The sequence below is a fragment of the Hippopotamus amphibius genome, chromosome 6, assembly GCF_030028045.1.
Source record: "Hippopotamus amphibius kiboko isolate mHipAmp2 chromosome 6, mHipAmp2.hap2, whole genome shotgun sequence".
NCBI classification, from domain to species: Eukaryota; Metazoa; Chordata; class Mammalia; order Artiodactyla; family Hippopotamidae; genus Hippopotamus; species Hippopotamus amphibius.
The window spans coordinates 132,647,895-132,663,185 of NC_080191.1; positions in this window are offsets into that span (position 1 = coordinate 132,647,895).

A 15,291-nucleotide genomic window follows, 5' to 3' on the forward strand; every position below is an offset into this window, starting at 1 on the left:
TCTGTTTTCAATTTTACTGATTTTTGTTTAAAGAATTCCTTTTAGCCATTCTTTTAGGTTAGGTCTGCTGATAACAGATTCTTTAGATTTCTTTCATTTGAAAATGTCTTGATTTCCCCTTCATTACTGACAAATATTTTCACTGAGTAGAGGATTCTGGTTGATAGTCATTTCCTTTCAGCAACAGAAAAATATTTGCCAATTCCTCTGGCCTCCATGATTTCTGATGAGAAATCCAATGACATTGGACATGTTTTTCCCTTTTATGTAAGGTGTCATTTTTCTCTCTGCTTTCAATTTTTCCTTTGTCTTTAATTTTCAGAGGTTTAATAATGATGAGTCTTGGCATAGATTTATTTGGATTTATCCTGTTTGAGAGTCACTCGGTTTCTTGAATCTGTGGGGCTTGTCTCTTGCCAAATTTAGGAATTTTTCTGCTATAATCCCTTTCAGTACTCTTTCAGGGCCTCCTTGTTTTCTCTATTCTGGGAACCTGATTATATGAATGTTAGGTCTTTTATTGTCATCCCACAGTTCCCCAAAATAGTCTCTGTTCATATTTTTTCAGTCATTTTTTCTCTATTATTCAAATGGGGTAATTTCTATTGTTTTATCTTCTAGTTCATTGATTCCTTCCTCTGTCCCATCCATTCTGCTCTTTAGTCCATCCACTGAGTTTTCAATTTTGGTTACTGCACTTTTCCACTCTAAAATTTCCATTGACTATTTGCTTACATATTCTACTTCTTTGTTGAGAGTTCCTATTTCCTTGCTGAAGCTTTCCAATTTTCATTCATTTTGAGCATGTTCGTGATTGCAGGAAGCACACAGATTCATGGCAAAGGGAGATTGCATTTTGACACCTAGGTAGCAGGCCTAGAGAGCAAACAGTCCTAATAATTTCAAGAGGATAGATGACTCCAGGGAAAATGTGTCAAGAAAAAAAAATGAAACCAGCAAATGTGTTTGAATGTGTCATGGGAGTTTTACAGTTCCGTCAGAGAATTGAATTAGAGCTAAGTGATCAGAAAACTAAACTAAAAAAATATATATAATTATAACATACAGAAAAAATAAAAATTATATACAAAATAAAATGTCTCATAATATACTACATGGCTCAGTTGTGAATATGTATATTCTTAGTATGTCAGTGAATATTGATTTCACTCAAATTATAATATTTAAAATTAGGGGAGAGTGGTGTGTATAAGGGGATGGTAATTGGGGCAATTACCAAGTTAATGGAGGTAAATCTTCATTTTTCTTAGTAATAAGTCAATATATAATATCTAAAATAGAAATGGAGAAAGAGAGCTATAAGCAATTAATACGAATTTGAAGGTAACTATTGTAAAGAACTATTAAGAGAGTTAAATGTATTTGACCCTTGAAAGTAGAAACTAGAGATGGGAAGAGGAGAGTGAATATAGGACTGTGGTTTTGTTCTTGTTGTTATGACCCTGTATGACTCTAATAAAAATGAAGTTTACATTTTTAGAAACCATATAGATTTTAACTCACATCTTAAGTGTGTTCTCCCAGAAGTGGAGTTAGTAACTAATAAAACTTTAAGTGACCTAGATATGTGCTGTTTGTACTTGGAAGGAATTCTGAATTGTGATCCACTTTTCAATCATTGCAAGTTGAACAATGACATATATATTAAGAATCCCATAATTTTTTGTAAACTTGAGAAAGTCTTTATATAGTTTTGTAAGACTTTTAACTAAATCTTCAAGGTTTCTCTGCTCCAGTTTCTCTGGAATCAAATCTGTAAGGAAGGAAGGAAGGAAGGAAGAAAGGAGAGAAGGAAGGAAGGAAGGAAGGAAGGAAGGAAGGAAGGAAGGAAGGTAGGTAGGAAGGGAGGGAGGGAAAGAAACTTTTAATATGACAAAAATACTTTACAAAAGTATTTTTAATACTTTCAATAAACTACAAAAATACTTTTAACAAACTACATCAGTGAAAGTTTGTCACAGGACAAACTTGGAAAGGTTGTAAATATTTCCTTGTCCCACCTACTGGTTTCCTTTCCCCTGACTGAGTGTCCTCAAAAATGCCTTCCTGGCTTTTCTTTGCCATTCCTTTCTGCTAAAATCTGCCAAAAGGAAAGTAGATAATCAGAGTGAGTCATACCTTAGCATACACATGTTTTCATTTCTATTTGTAAGTTAAGCTCAGTTATGCTAAGGTAATAAAGGCAAAATCTCATGGCTTGACACAGTTTCTTTCTCAGCCCCACAAAGTCTGCTGGAGAGTTTGGGCAGCTCTCCAGGGAAGCCAGCCTCCATGTGGTGATTCTGCATTCCAGGCCTCTTCAAACTGTTGGCACCTCCACATCAATGCCTGCTGCTGCAACAGGGAAAGAGACCAGAGAAAATCATGCACCAGCTCATAAATGCTTCTGCCTTGAAATGATAATTGCACTCATATTTCATTGACCAAATCAAGTCATAAGCCACATCTTACTTCAAAGTATGCCTGCAAGGAAAGAATTTCTAAAAATCATAGTCAACAATAATAATGTCCACTGCGTAATATTGCTGCTCATAAAGTCATTTAAATTTAGGCATTAACGCTAGTGATGAAATGCAAGATTTTGTTCCTGTTAAAAGAGTTTCAGTCACTAGTGAGGAAGGAGGAAAAAGGCACATTTAGGGAAGAGACTTTGCCTGATGTTCTTTAAAAGTAAACATCCATGGTGTGTTCTTTCTCTGAGGGAAACAGGCACTTTAGAATCTGAGAAGTAGAAATTGCCCTAAAATTATCTAATGCTTCTATTTGCAATCTGTGGGTTGCAAATCCCTGGGAGGAGTGTCTCACATGCATACTTTACCAAGAAATGTCCATAGTTTGAAGCAATAATACATCGAGTTCATTTGTGCTAATATTTTAAAAATTAGCTACTTCATGATATTGTCTTCATTTGTGAGAGCTTTCTTTGGAGTCATAGCCCCCTACTATTGTTAAGAAAAATTTTAAATGATGCAAAAGATGGCTGCACACCCTTGATTATTATGCTAATGATTATCTAGCAAACCCATTATGACTCTCTGGGACCTAGGGAAATGTAAGTTGTTGGACTTACTATTTACTACTGATTATGGCCCAGACATTTAACAATACTTTAAAGTTAGATTTCAATATGTAGAAAACTGATAAGATACAAATTAGTTTTATTTGTGATAGACTATAAGGTATTCCCCAGATCTCCCTCCAGAAGGTCTCATTCCCCAGCTACTGGAAATACTTCCAAGAGACAGTCCTCAGTTATCAGTCCTCTTTGGGAATTGTCTCATTGAAGAAAACTGGCTTTCCTAAGGTAATGCCTTCTCCCAAGAGTGACCAACTTCCAATGACTGGTCAAGTCAGGTAAAGAAAGGCATATAAAAGTCTAAATCCCTCCTTCCAGCTCAAGAAGATAGAGCTAGATTAGCTGAGCCCTCCCTGGGAGAGGATCACAACGCAGCTTCTCCTTCTGTCCAGTCGTGCTTTCTTATCCTCTCTTTGATAGGTGTTGAACCCACAAGCATTTCCCAGTAGATATTCTACACATCGAACTTGGTACTGGAGGCTGTTCCCTGCACAACCTAACAGTGACTTTGTCTAATAATGATAAAGACACTTCTGTCTAGGAGAGAAAGTAACTCCAAAGATTATGTTTTTATTGCCCTCATGGAATTAAAGCAATAAAGTTTTTTGTATCTGATTTAGCAATTCTACATCTGATTTAGAAATTTTATCCCAGCATTCTTTCTTTCACGGACTCTATATAATGTAATTGGTTTCTGATATCTTCCATTGAACCAACTTTGTCATCTTTTTGATTTTCTCAGTGATAGGTTAAATAACAATTTGACACGTTTACTATTTTTGTATGATAATTAGGGTTTTAAAAAATTTTTTAAAGTTTATACTGTCCTCCATAAATTCTGTAGCCTTAGTCCAATGTTTTTAAGTCTTAGAAGCCTCAGTTTGCTCATCTGCCTTGTAGAGTTTATTGCAAAGAATTTATTGTGGTAAAGTTTATTGTAGAGTTATTATAAAGTGCCTACCACATGGTAAAATCTCAGTATGTTGTAGCTGTCACTCATATTTTCCACAGGAGTTTCTGTTGTGCTTACTTCAATTGAATAATAAAAATATAAATATTATCATATGAAAAATTATGAGAAATAGTTGATGCTAAATACAGGTCCTCATATTTATAAAAGCTAGGAACTAATAGGGTCATTCTAGAACAATGTCTTATATGATTTAAAACCCTCCTCAAACCTGTTTGAACATTCCAGTGAAGGAGACATTGTCACTCAAAATGTATTATTGGGAAGTTCTAACTAATCAGAAGTTTCTTATATTAGAAAGCCAAAAACTGACTCAATTTAACCTCCAAATGCTAATCCTAGCTTTCCTCTATTACAGAAAAAGAAGAAAGACAACCTAATATTAACTGATCACATTCCATGCACATCTCTCTTTACATGCATCACATATTTTCACTTTCATATCAATCCTCTAAATTAACTACTATCATTATTCCAAATTCATAGGTGATAAGACTGAATTTAGAGAGGTTAGACAGCTTTCCCAAGATCACACAGTTAGTTCAAAGCCAGGACTTGAATCCAGGTATATTTAATCTCAAAGGCTTTGCTCTACTCACCAGACAGTCTCCACTCCTCCTCTTTATTATATTGGTTCTCAAACCCCTTCTACTCCTTCTTCTCCATTCACTTCAAATACTCAATACCCTGAATGGCAAATAAGATCCCTCAGTCCCTTGTGTATCCCAAGGCTCTGAAGGTTATAAACCCACAAACTTGGTTAAATCCCTCTTCCATATTGAAGCCTTTCAACATTTGAAGATAATTATTGTTATCTTCCTCAACTTTTTGTTTCTCTGTGCAGACATCCTTCAGTTAGTACAGTTGACTTTCTATGACATGATTGCCAAAACATACAATACTGTTTGCCTTCAACTTGGCATACTGGTAGACATAGACTGTCCCTCTTAAAATTCAGTACCCAAGGCTTAGCATAACATGGTAGAAATAGTCTGACAAGTATGGGGTCGTGTCCTTATAATGGACACTTACTCTGACTCTAAGCCTCTGACAGGGAGCTCATATTCTATTAATTTTTGGTACAGAGGTCACACTTAATAAATTATAGTGAACTTCCAGTGAAATGCAATGGCTAAGATGTTTTCATATGAGCATCTGTTATAATGAAGACTCTTTTTTACCTGTGCCGGTGATTTCTTGAATCTAAGTGCAAGATATTGTGTCATTTCCAATTAATTTTGCCTTGTGTATTTTGGCCCATTACTTTAGCTTGTCATCTCTCAGCCTGGATTCTGTTTTCAAATATGTCACTTAAACTTAAGCAATTCTGGGTAGTTAACAATCTTCATAAAAATGAAAGAGAGCTAGGACTCTTATAGTCTTGCTGCCTACCACTGTTAGCCTTCTTTCACGTGATAGTACATGCTTTGGGAGTACAGATTTTAGAAAGTATTCAATCTACTCACAGTTACCATCATCCAGGCTATTCTTATATCTTGTATAGTGCTAGTATAATCTTTGGCATATAATATGGGCTTCATAAGTGTGTCTTAAATAAATTAATGAATTGCTCAAAGCACATCAAGAGATATTTTGGTAAATGTCTTTCTGAAATTAACATATACCATTTCCAAAGCATTTTGTTGCCCTATCCCACTCGACACATTTGTCAGTAAAGGAAATGTGATGTCTGACATAATTTGATCATATAAAAATATGCTGATATACAGCAAGTTTGCTTCCCTTCTAAGAGCTCACAAACTGCCATTTAATAAACCATTGCATCATCTTTCTCATGATCATGGTGAAGCTTCTGTTCTAAGGTTTGTGGAATCCAATTTTTTCATTATTTCAAAAATTGGGTTGTTAGTCACTGATTTCCGTAATATTTTAAAATAATTTTGTGATCCTCCACTAACTTCTTTCAGCTTTCCATGAAAAAAATTGATTTGTGGCTGAGATCTTAAGTTGTTCTACACAGACATTTGTTTGATTTTTCTCTCCTTATACATCTTGGGCTTCAGTCCTGTGGGTTCTGTTTTTCCCATGATGTACAGCTTTTAAATTATTTTTTAAATTAATTTATTAATTTATTGGCTGCATTGGGTCTTTGTTGATGCACATGGGCTTTCTCTAGTTGCAGTGAGTAGGGGCTACTCTTCATTGCGGTGCGTGGGCTCCTCATTGCAGTGCCTTCTCTTGTTGTGGAGCATGGCTCTAGGCATGTGGGCTTCAGTAGTTATGGCACATGGGCTCACTAGTTGTGGCTCAAGGGCTTTAGAGCACAGGCTCAGTAGTTGCGGTGCACAGGTTCAGTTGCTCCGCAGCGTATGGGATCTTCCCAGCCCAGGGCTTGAAGCTGTGTCCCCTGCATTGGCAGGAGGATTCTTTTTTTTTTTTTAAGAACTTTATTGAGATACAGTTAACAGACAATAAATAGCATATATTTAGAGTGTACAATTTGGTATCCCAATCTCCCAATTCATTCCCCCCCAACCCTCCCTGCTTTCCCCACTTGGTGTCCATATGTTTGTTCTCTACAACTGTGTCTCTATTTCTGCCTTGCAAACTGGTTGATTCGTACCATTTTTCTATAGTCCACATATGTGTGTTAAAATACGATATTTGTTTTTCTATTTCTGACTCATTTCACTCTGTATGACAGACTCTAGGTCCATCCATGACTCTACAAATGTCCCAGTTTGTCTACTAACTTTGGGTTTTGTTTGCTCTTCTTTCTCTAGTTTCTTTAGGTGTAAGCTTAGATTGTTTTTTGGGGATTTTTCTTGTTTCTTGAGCTAGGATTGTATTGCTATAAACTTCCCTCTTAGAACTGCCTTTGCTGCATCCCATAGGTTTTGGATCATTGTGTTTTCATTGTCACTTGTCTCTAGGTATTTTTTGATTTCCTCTTTCATTTCTTCAGTGATCTGTTGGTTATTTAGTAGCATATTGTTTAGCCTCCATGTGTTTGTGTTTTTTACAGTTGTTTTTCCAGTAATTGATTTCTAATATCATAGTGTTGTGGTCAGAAAAGATCCTTGATGATTTCAATTTTCTTGAATTTACCAAAGCTTGATTTATGATCCAAAATGTGATCTATCCTGGAGAATGTTCCATGTGCACTTGAGAAGAACGTGTAATCTGCTGGTTTTGGATGTAATGCCCTACAGATATCTATTAAATCAAGCTGATTTTTTGTGTCATTTAAAGCTTGTGTTTCCTTATTAATTTTCTGTGTGGATGATCTGTCCATTGGTATAAGTGGGGTGTTAAAGTCTCCCACTATGATTGTGTTACTGTCGATTTCCTCTTTCATAGTTGTTAGCATTTGCCTTATGTATTGAGGTTCTGCTATATTGGGTGCATATATATTTATAATTGTTATCTTTTCTTCTTGGATTGATCCCTCGATCTTTATGTAGTGTCCTTTCTTGTCTCTTGTAACATTTTTTATTTTAAAGTCTATTTTATCTGATATGAGTATTGCTACTCCAGCTTTCTTTTGATTTCCATTTGCACGGAATATCTTTTTCCATCCCCTCACTTTCAGTCTGTATGTGTCCCTAGGTCTGAAGTGGGTCTCTTGTAGACAGCATATATATGGGTCTTATTTTTGTATCCATTCAGCCAGTCTGTGTCTTCTGGTTGGTGCATTTAGCCCACTTACATTCAAGGTAATTAGCAATATGTATGTTCCTATTACCATTTTCTTAATTGTTTTGTTTTTGTTGTTGTAGGTCCTTTCCTTCTCTTATGTTTCCCACTTCGAGAAGTTCCTTTAGCATTTGTTGTAGGGCTGATTTGGTGGTGCTGAATTCTCTTAGCTGTTGCTTGTCTGTAAAGCTTTTGATTTCTCCATTGAATCTGAATGAGATCCTTGCTGGGTAGAGTATTCTTGGTTGTAGGTTCTTCCCTGTCATCACTTTAAATATATCATGCCACTCCCTTCTGGCTTGCAGAGTTTCTGCTGAGAAATCAGCTGTTAACCTTATGGGACTTCCCTTGTATGTTGTCATTTTTCCCTTGTTGCTTTTAATAACTTTTCTCTGTCTTTAATTTTTGTCAGTTTGACTACTATATGTCTTGGCGTGTTTCTCCTTGGGTTTATCCTGCCTGGGACTCTCTGCACTTCCTGGACTTGGGTAGCTCTTTCCTTTCCCATGTTAGGGAAGTTTTCAACTATAATCTCTTCCACTATTTTCTCGGGTCCTTTCTCTTTCTCTTCTCCTTCTGGGACCCCTATAATGTGAATGTTGGTGCATTTAACATTGTCCCAGAGGTCTCTTAGGCTGTCTTCAGTTCTTTTCATTCTTTTTTCTTTATTCTTTTCCACATCAGTGATGATCACCATTCTGTCTTCCAGGTCACTTATTCGCCCTTCTGCCTCAGTTAATCTGCTATTGGTTCCTTCTAGTGTAGTTTTCATTTCACTTATTGTGTTGCATATCTCTGTTTGTTTGCTCTTTAATTCCTCTAGGTCTTTGGTAAATTTTTTGATCTTTGCATGCAGTCTTTTTTCAAAGTCCTGGATCATCTTCACCATCATTATTCTGAATTCTTTTTCTGGAAGGGTGCCTATCTCCTCTTCATTTAGTTGTTTTTCTGGTGTTTTTTCCTGTCCCTTCATCTGGTACAAAGTCCTCTGCTTTTTCATTTTCTCTGTCTTTCTATGGCTGTGGTTTTCAGTTCCACAAGACGAAATACTGCTGATACTGCTTGATTCTGCTGTCTGCCCTCTTGTGGAGGAAGCTATCTAGGAGGCTCATGTGTGCTTCCTGATGGGAGGGACTGATGGTGGGTGGGTGGAGCTCAGTAAGACTTTAATCCGATTTGGTGGGCAGGGCTCAGTAAAACTTTAATCTGCTTGTCTGCCAATGGGTGGGGCTGTGTTCCCACCCTGGTGGTTGTTTGGCCTGAGGCCACCTGGCACTGGAGCCCACAGGCTCTTTGGTGTGGCTAATGGCAGACTCTGGGAGGGCTCATGCCAGTGAGCACTTCCCAGAACCCCTGCCACCAGTGCCCTCATCTCCTCAGTGAGCCACAGCTGCCCCCCATCTCTGCAGGCAACCCCCCAACACCAGCAGGTAGGTCTGGTTCAGTCTCCTGTGGGGTTACAGCTCCTTCCCGTGGGTCCTGGTGAGCACACTTTTTTGTGTGCCCTCCAAGAGTGGAGTCTCTGTTTCCCCTAGTCCTGTGGAGGTCCTGCAGTCAAATCCCTCTGGCTTTCAAAGTCTGATTCTCTGGGGATTCCTCTCCCATTGCTGGACTCCCAGGTTGGGAAGCCTGATGTGGGGCTCAGAACCCTCACTTTAGTGGGTGGACTTCTGTAGTAGAACTGTTCTCCATTTTGTGTGTCACCCACCCAGCATTTAAGGGATTTGATTTTAATGCGATTGTGCTGTACCCCTCCTACCATCTCATTGCGGCTTCTCCTTTGTCTCTGGATGTGGGGTGTCTTTTTTGGTGAGTTCCAGTGTCTTTCTGTAGATGATTGTTCAGCAGTTAGTTGTAATTACGGTGCTCTTGCAAGAGGGTATGAGTGCAAGTCCTCCTGCTCCGCGATCTTTGGCAGGAGGATTCTTAACCACTGCACAACCAGGGAAGTCCCTAAATTATTTCAATTAATAAGGAAAATGAAAGCAGAACAAATGAGTTCTGATTTCTCTCAGGAATTCCTTAACATTTGTTTTCGGGTATTTTGTGGAGTGTAAGGTATGTGATGCATTCAGGGGATTGCAGGGTAAAGAATGGGTGTAGTAGATAATTTATGAAGTTGGCATGTTGGATGGGAGAGAATATGAAGATTGGTTTAATCAAGGGGCTGGCAGACAGTTTCACTTTTTGCCATGAGAGAGAGAGTAGAAAATAGAACATGTGGTGACTGTGAGCTTCTCATGATAACATCTCGGCTACATGGGCTATTCCAGTTGGTCTTGGCTCATCATGAAGAAGCCAGATGAATCCAGCACATATAAACATTCTGTGTGCTCTCAGGATGTTAATATCCAGGAAACAAGTCTACAGAGAATATCTAATCTAACTATGATGTTATATCATTTCCAAAAGGCACCAAAGCAGCCCTAGTCCTATGAGAAAGAAATAGATGAATAAATGGATTTGTCATCACCCCAAACTCATAACTTGATTTGTTAAGACTTTCTGGTTGGTAGGACCAATTCTGTGCCTCTGTCACTATAGAGATTGTTCATCAAACTGATGTCCACTGATGGATGACAACCAAACTGTATTTATCCATGAGTTTCAAAATTTCCTCCCTTTACTTCCATTATCACAGATATTAACAAGCAGAAAATAGACTAATTAGCTTTTGTTCTCCCCTTTCTTATGCTAGTTAAATCTTAAAAGATAACTAATATTTATAGTGTATCAATAGTCTGCCAAATACCATAGATACATAAGTATGTCTATATGTAAGTTATATAACTGTTTAATCCTTATAAGAATATGCTTTTTATATACATTTCCCTTTCAAAGGTGAAGAAACTGAAATGCTAGAGATAGAGATAAATTGGTTAAGCCCACAAATTTAAAAAGTGAATGTGCTTGGATTTAAACCAGGTCTGTTGGATTCCAACTTGTTCTTTTAACTACCAAGACACACTTCTTAAGAGAAGCAATAGCAAGAAAACCAAATTTGACAAATTGGCAACAAGTAAGACATCACTGTGGTGGTACAAAGAATATGTATTTAATGATTAAAAAAAACAGTCTGGCTAATCTACAAAGTAACGATCTTCAGGCTTTGGGAAATTCAGAACTGGTGCATGTGGAATTTTGTGATATGATTTTGTATGACTTTAAAGTAATGTTTATTTGCAGTTTATAAAGTTTGTAGAGAAATATACTTTATTGTGGAATTTAATAAATACTTAAACAGAAAGTAATTTGAGTGTGTCTGTGGAAGATTAAAAAGGCATAAATATGCAAAAACAGTAAAAAAAAATCTGTCACCTCTATAATTGCTTGGCAAAAAAGTTTGTGTGACCCTACTTAACCCTCAACAGTATATTATTGTTTGTTTCTAATTGTTCTTGCTTCCTCTTTAAGTTCTTTGAGGATGAGATTTAAAATTTCTTTCTTGGATGTCAGACACCTAGAATCATATATGTCACATTTATCACCCTATGAAGGATTAATGTTCTTGAGGATTCTAGCACACACAGTGTCAGGCATACTATAAATGTTGTCCTAATATGATGATTTCCTTGTATGTTTCTGATCATAACATGGTACAGGTTTTTGAAGTTATTACAGGTCAGCTGCAAATTCATTCTTTTTGCATGCTCTGTGATAACAGAAGTGCGCCTTGCAAATATTTCTCTTTTGCCTCCCAGCAAGATTATCAAGCCTTGTCTCTAGAGGGTGCTAGGGCAAGACTTAGGGAGGAAAGAGTTTTCTCTTCCTGATTCCTGGGTGGATCTCTTTCCAGGCTCTGACAGAGAATTGTTTTCCTCCATCGCTTGCCCTCCTGTACTGAGTTCCAGAAGGATGCACCTTTCTCCAATATCTAGCTGCAGTACACTCTTTCTAGCTTCCGACTCAAGCAGCAGTGGCATAGCCAGGGGCCCCAGACAGTGCAAGCTGGGGCCCCAGACAGTGCAAGCTGGTGCCCCAGCCTAGGTCACTGTTCCCAGCTTCGTGTATACATATTTGCAGGATCCTGCAAGTTTGGTTATCTAGCAACCCAGAGGGCTGACCTTTTTTGGTACAGATGACCCAGTAGTGCCCTGGTTCAAGCCATACAGAACAGTAGACTACACTCCCACAGAAGGCAGCCTCCCCACCTCCCATTTGCATCAGCATCTAGTGGTCAGCAGGCATCCCCAGCCCCTCTCAAGTTCTGAGGCTTGCTAATTCTTTGTGGTCAGCCTTCTCTGACAACCTGGAAGGAAGATCTCTGTCAATTCCTACCAGTACACCTCCATAGTGACTTTTCTGCCATCTAGTAGTCATCCTAGCCCCTGAAAGGAGGTCTGGATCTCAGCTTGGATGGGGTGAGGGTCCTTGCTTGGACAGTGTATCTCACGCTAAGGGTGGTGGCTACTCCCTGTACTTGCTAACCCTGTATCCTTTACAATTCTCTTTACCTCTCACAAGTTAATTCTCTGTTACTTCATTCTACTACTAATAATTCTTTATATTAAACTTTCCTTGTTCAAAAGATTTTGTGCTTTCTGTCTTGTGACTTGATCCTGGCTAATACAGTCAAGAGTGTACTCTTGATTCGGGCCTTTCTTTACCACCTCAGAGAAGGAGAGACAACAGACAGACAGACAGACAGAGAGAAAAAATAAATGTAAGTTAATTTTAAAAAGCAATCTAATCTATATTGTGTACTTACGACATACAAGGCATGATGCTAAGTACCTGACATTAGTCTTTTGACTCTCACAATACCCTACAAGGTGTGCCTTATTAATGCTATATCACAAGTGCAGAAACTTGTTCAGATTCCAACAGCCAACGATGGCAGGGGTGAAACTTGAACCCTAGTGTTTCCAACTGTAGAACCCTGATTTTGAAAAAAAACACTCTACAGCCTTCCAAATTGTGTGATATCTTAGACTAATGTATAAAGTATTCGTTCTAAATATAAAGTGTTCCTCATTGTATTATAATATCCTAGGTCTTAAAATATCCCAAATTTTAATAAATGGGCTATTATACTGATATGTTTTGACAGCTATAACAAAATACCATAGACTGGGAGGTTTAAACAAAAAACATTTATTTCTCACTGTTCTGGAGGCTGGAAAGTCCAAGATCAATATACTAGCCAATTTGATTCCTGATGAGAACATTCTTCCTGGCTTGTAAACAGCAGCCTTCTTTCAATGTCCTTACATGGTGGAGAAAAAGAGTGTACTCTAGTCTCTCTTACTCTTTTTAAAAGGACACTATTCCACCATGGGAGCCCCACCCCCATGACCTCATCTAAACCCAAGTACCTCCCAAAGGCCCTATCTCCAAATTCCATCACATAAAGGGTTAGGGCTTCAATACGAATTTTGAGGGGACACAAACATTCAGTTCATAACAGCTGTGGAGGAATTAAACATTGGTATCATTTTCACATTTGTTCTTCATTTTTATATGAAGTGATTTTAACATGTTATGGCTAAAGGAGAGAACTCAAGGTTATCTAGGCCATTGCCTAGACTTCAAGTTCAATAGTCACATAATTCAATAAAGAATTGAGAGTACAGGATTGTTTCTCTAATAAAAACTATAGCCAGTATTTCTAAGATAATTTGTCTAATTACTTAGCAGTTATAAATCCTTGTAGTCCTATTGCTATTTATATTATGCCCATGAAAACATATTGTGTCCAAACTAACATTTATATGATATGGTATTGTCAAACTCAATTTTCTATATCTGTAAAGCTCCTCCATTGATTGCTGTCTTCTAATATTCAAGCTGATATTCTAATTATAGAAAATGACATTTTTTTCCAGGATTATCATCCAAAAAGAGTGATGAATTAATTGTCTAGCAAAACTAGAAAGGGAAAAAAATTTAATGAAGGAAAGAAAAATTTATACTCTTCAGATTAATTCTCTAAAATCTGTTTCTGTAAAAATAAAATGAATTAATGATAAATGATACTAGCCAGTTTTATACTGTGTGTGTGTGCACACGTGTGTGTGCACACGTGTGTGTGCGTGTATACAAATCTGCCAATTTCTTTCTCAGTTCTACTTCATTATAGGTCTATGAGCTTGGGCAGATTTTTTTAAGCCTCTTTAAACTTCAGTTTTCTTAACAAAATAAGTATAATAAAACTATCTTTCAGATTGTTGTGAGTATAAGTGATTATATATATGCACATATGAAAAGCCTCAACAAATTTATCTCCTCTGTTCCCTTTCTCAGAAGACTAGTGGAGGATGTGCTCCACTTGACTAAGAAAAGGAAAACATGAGATTCAAGAAACAGGAATCCAACAAAAGAGAGAAGTAGAAGAAATCACACACCTATCTTCTGGTGATGGTTAGGAGAGACCCAGCTAACTAATGGGTTAGAGCAGGAAGATGCAGGACTGGAGGAAAGATAGCATGAACAAAACCAAATCCGGTAATTACCTGGTGTGTTTGGAGATATCAAAAGGGCTTGAATAAGTGATTGATACATAGAAATAATAGCTGTTAACTCCGAGGATGCTCAACATTGTACAATAAAAGAAAAGAAGTGAAATATATACTACATGGCTCAGCTTTGAGTAGTATTTACAGTCAGTATACTGTCTAAATACAGTATTGAGCTAACCAAAATATATTGAGATGATGGGATAAGGGCTGTAAGAGAGCTAAATCCTCACCTCCCAATAACAGGAAACCATGAAATAATACATAAAACTGAAACAAAAATCAAGAAATGAAAGTATAAGCATGTTTGTTGATGATGATAAATACCAGAAGAAATAGGTAAAAGTCAAATCATTCTATAGTGTACAAAATGAAGACAATTGCAGTCCTCCACCCACCCATTCCTTCCCCCACCTCCTCTTCCCAGATGAAATCGCTTCCACTCTTTTAGCTGTTTCATCTGGTATTTACCACCATGTTTCTAAAAGTTAAGATTAAGTTTGTAAAGAGACAGGCTATAGGTATATATACCTATCACAAGATCCAGTCCATGGTGAGTAGCTACTCCTACTTCTGTGTGGTTATTGCTGTTAGATGAAGAAAGCCATTGAAGTCATGTTACAAACATTGGGCTGCATTAAGAGACACACCGTTAGGACCATCGAAGATTCCAAAGAGCTACCCAAGGAACCCTTTGCACCAAGAGTCAGCAAGGTGGACTCATTTTGTGCTTTACCTCCCTATGCAGACACAGAGAGGAAATTGAAAGGAAACTAAAAAGGAGAAGGGAAAGAGAGAGTTAAAGAATCTAGTAATTCTTTCAACTTAGAAAAGATCAGTAATCCAGACTGTCCCTTTAAGAAACAGAAATACTTTGGAAATAGCCACAGTATTTCAAATATGTTAGAAAATAGCTAACCCTTAAATAGTACTTACTATTGGCCAACACTATTCAAGAAAACAGACATATATTAATTCAATAAGTATAGACAAGACTATGTGGTAAATATCCTATTTTAATCCCACATTTTACAGATAAGGAAACCGAGACACAAAGAGACCAAGTAATTTGTCCACATTTACACAGCTAGTAAATGAAAAGCCAGGTCCAG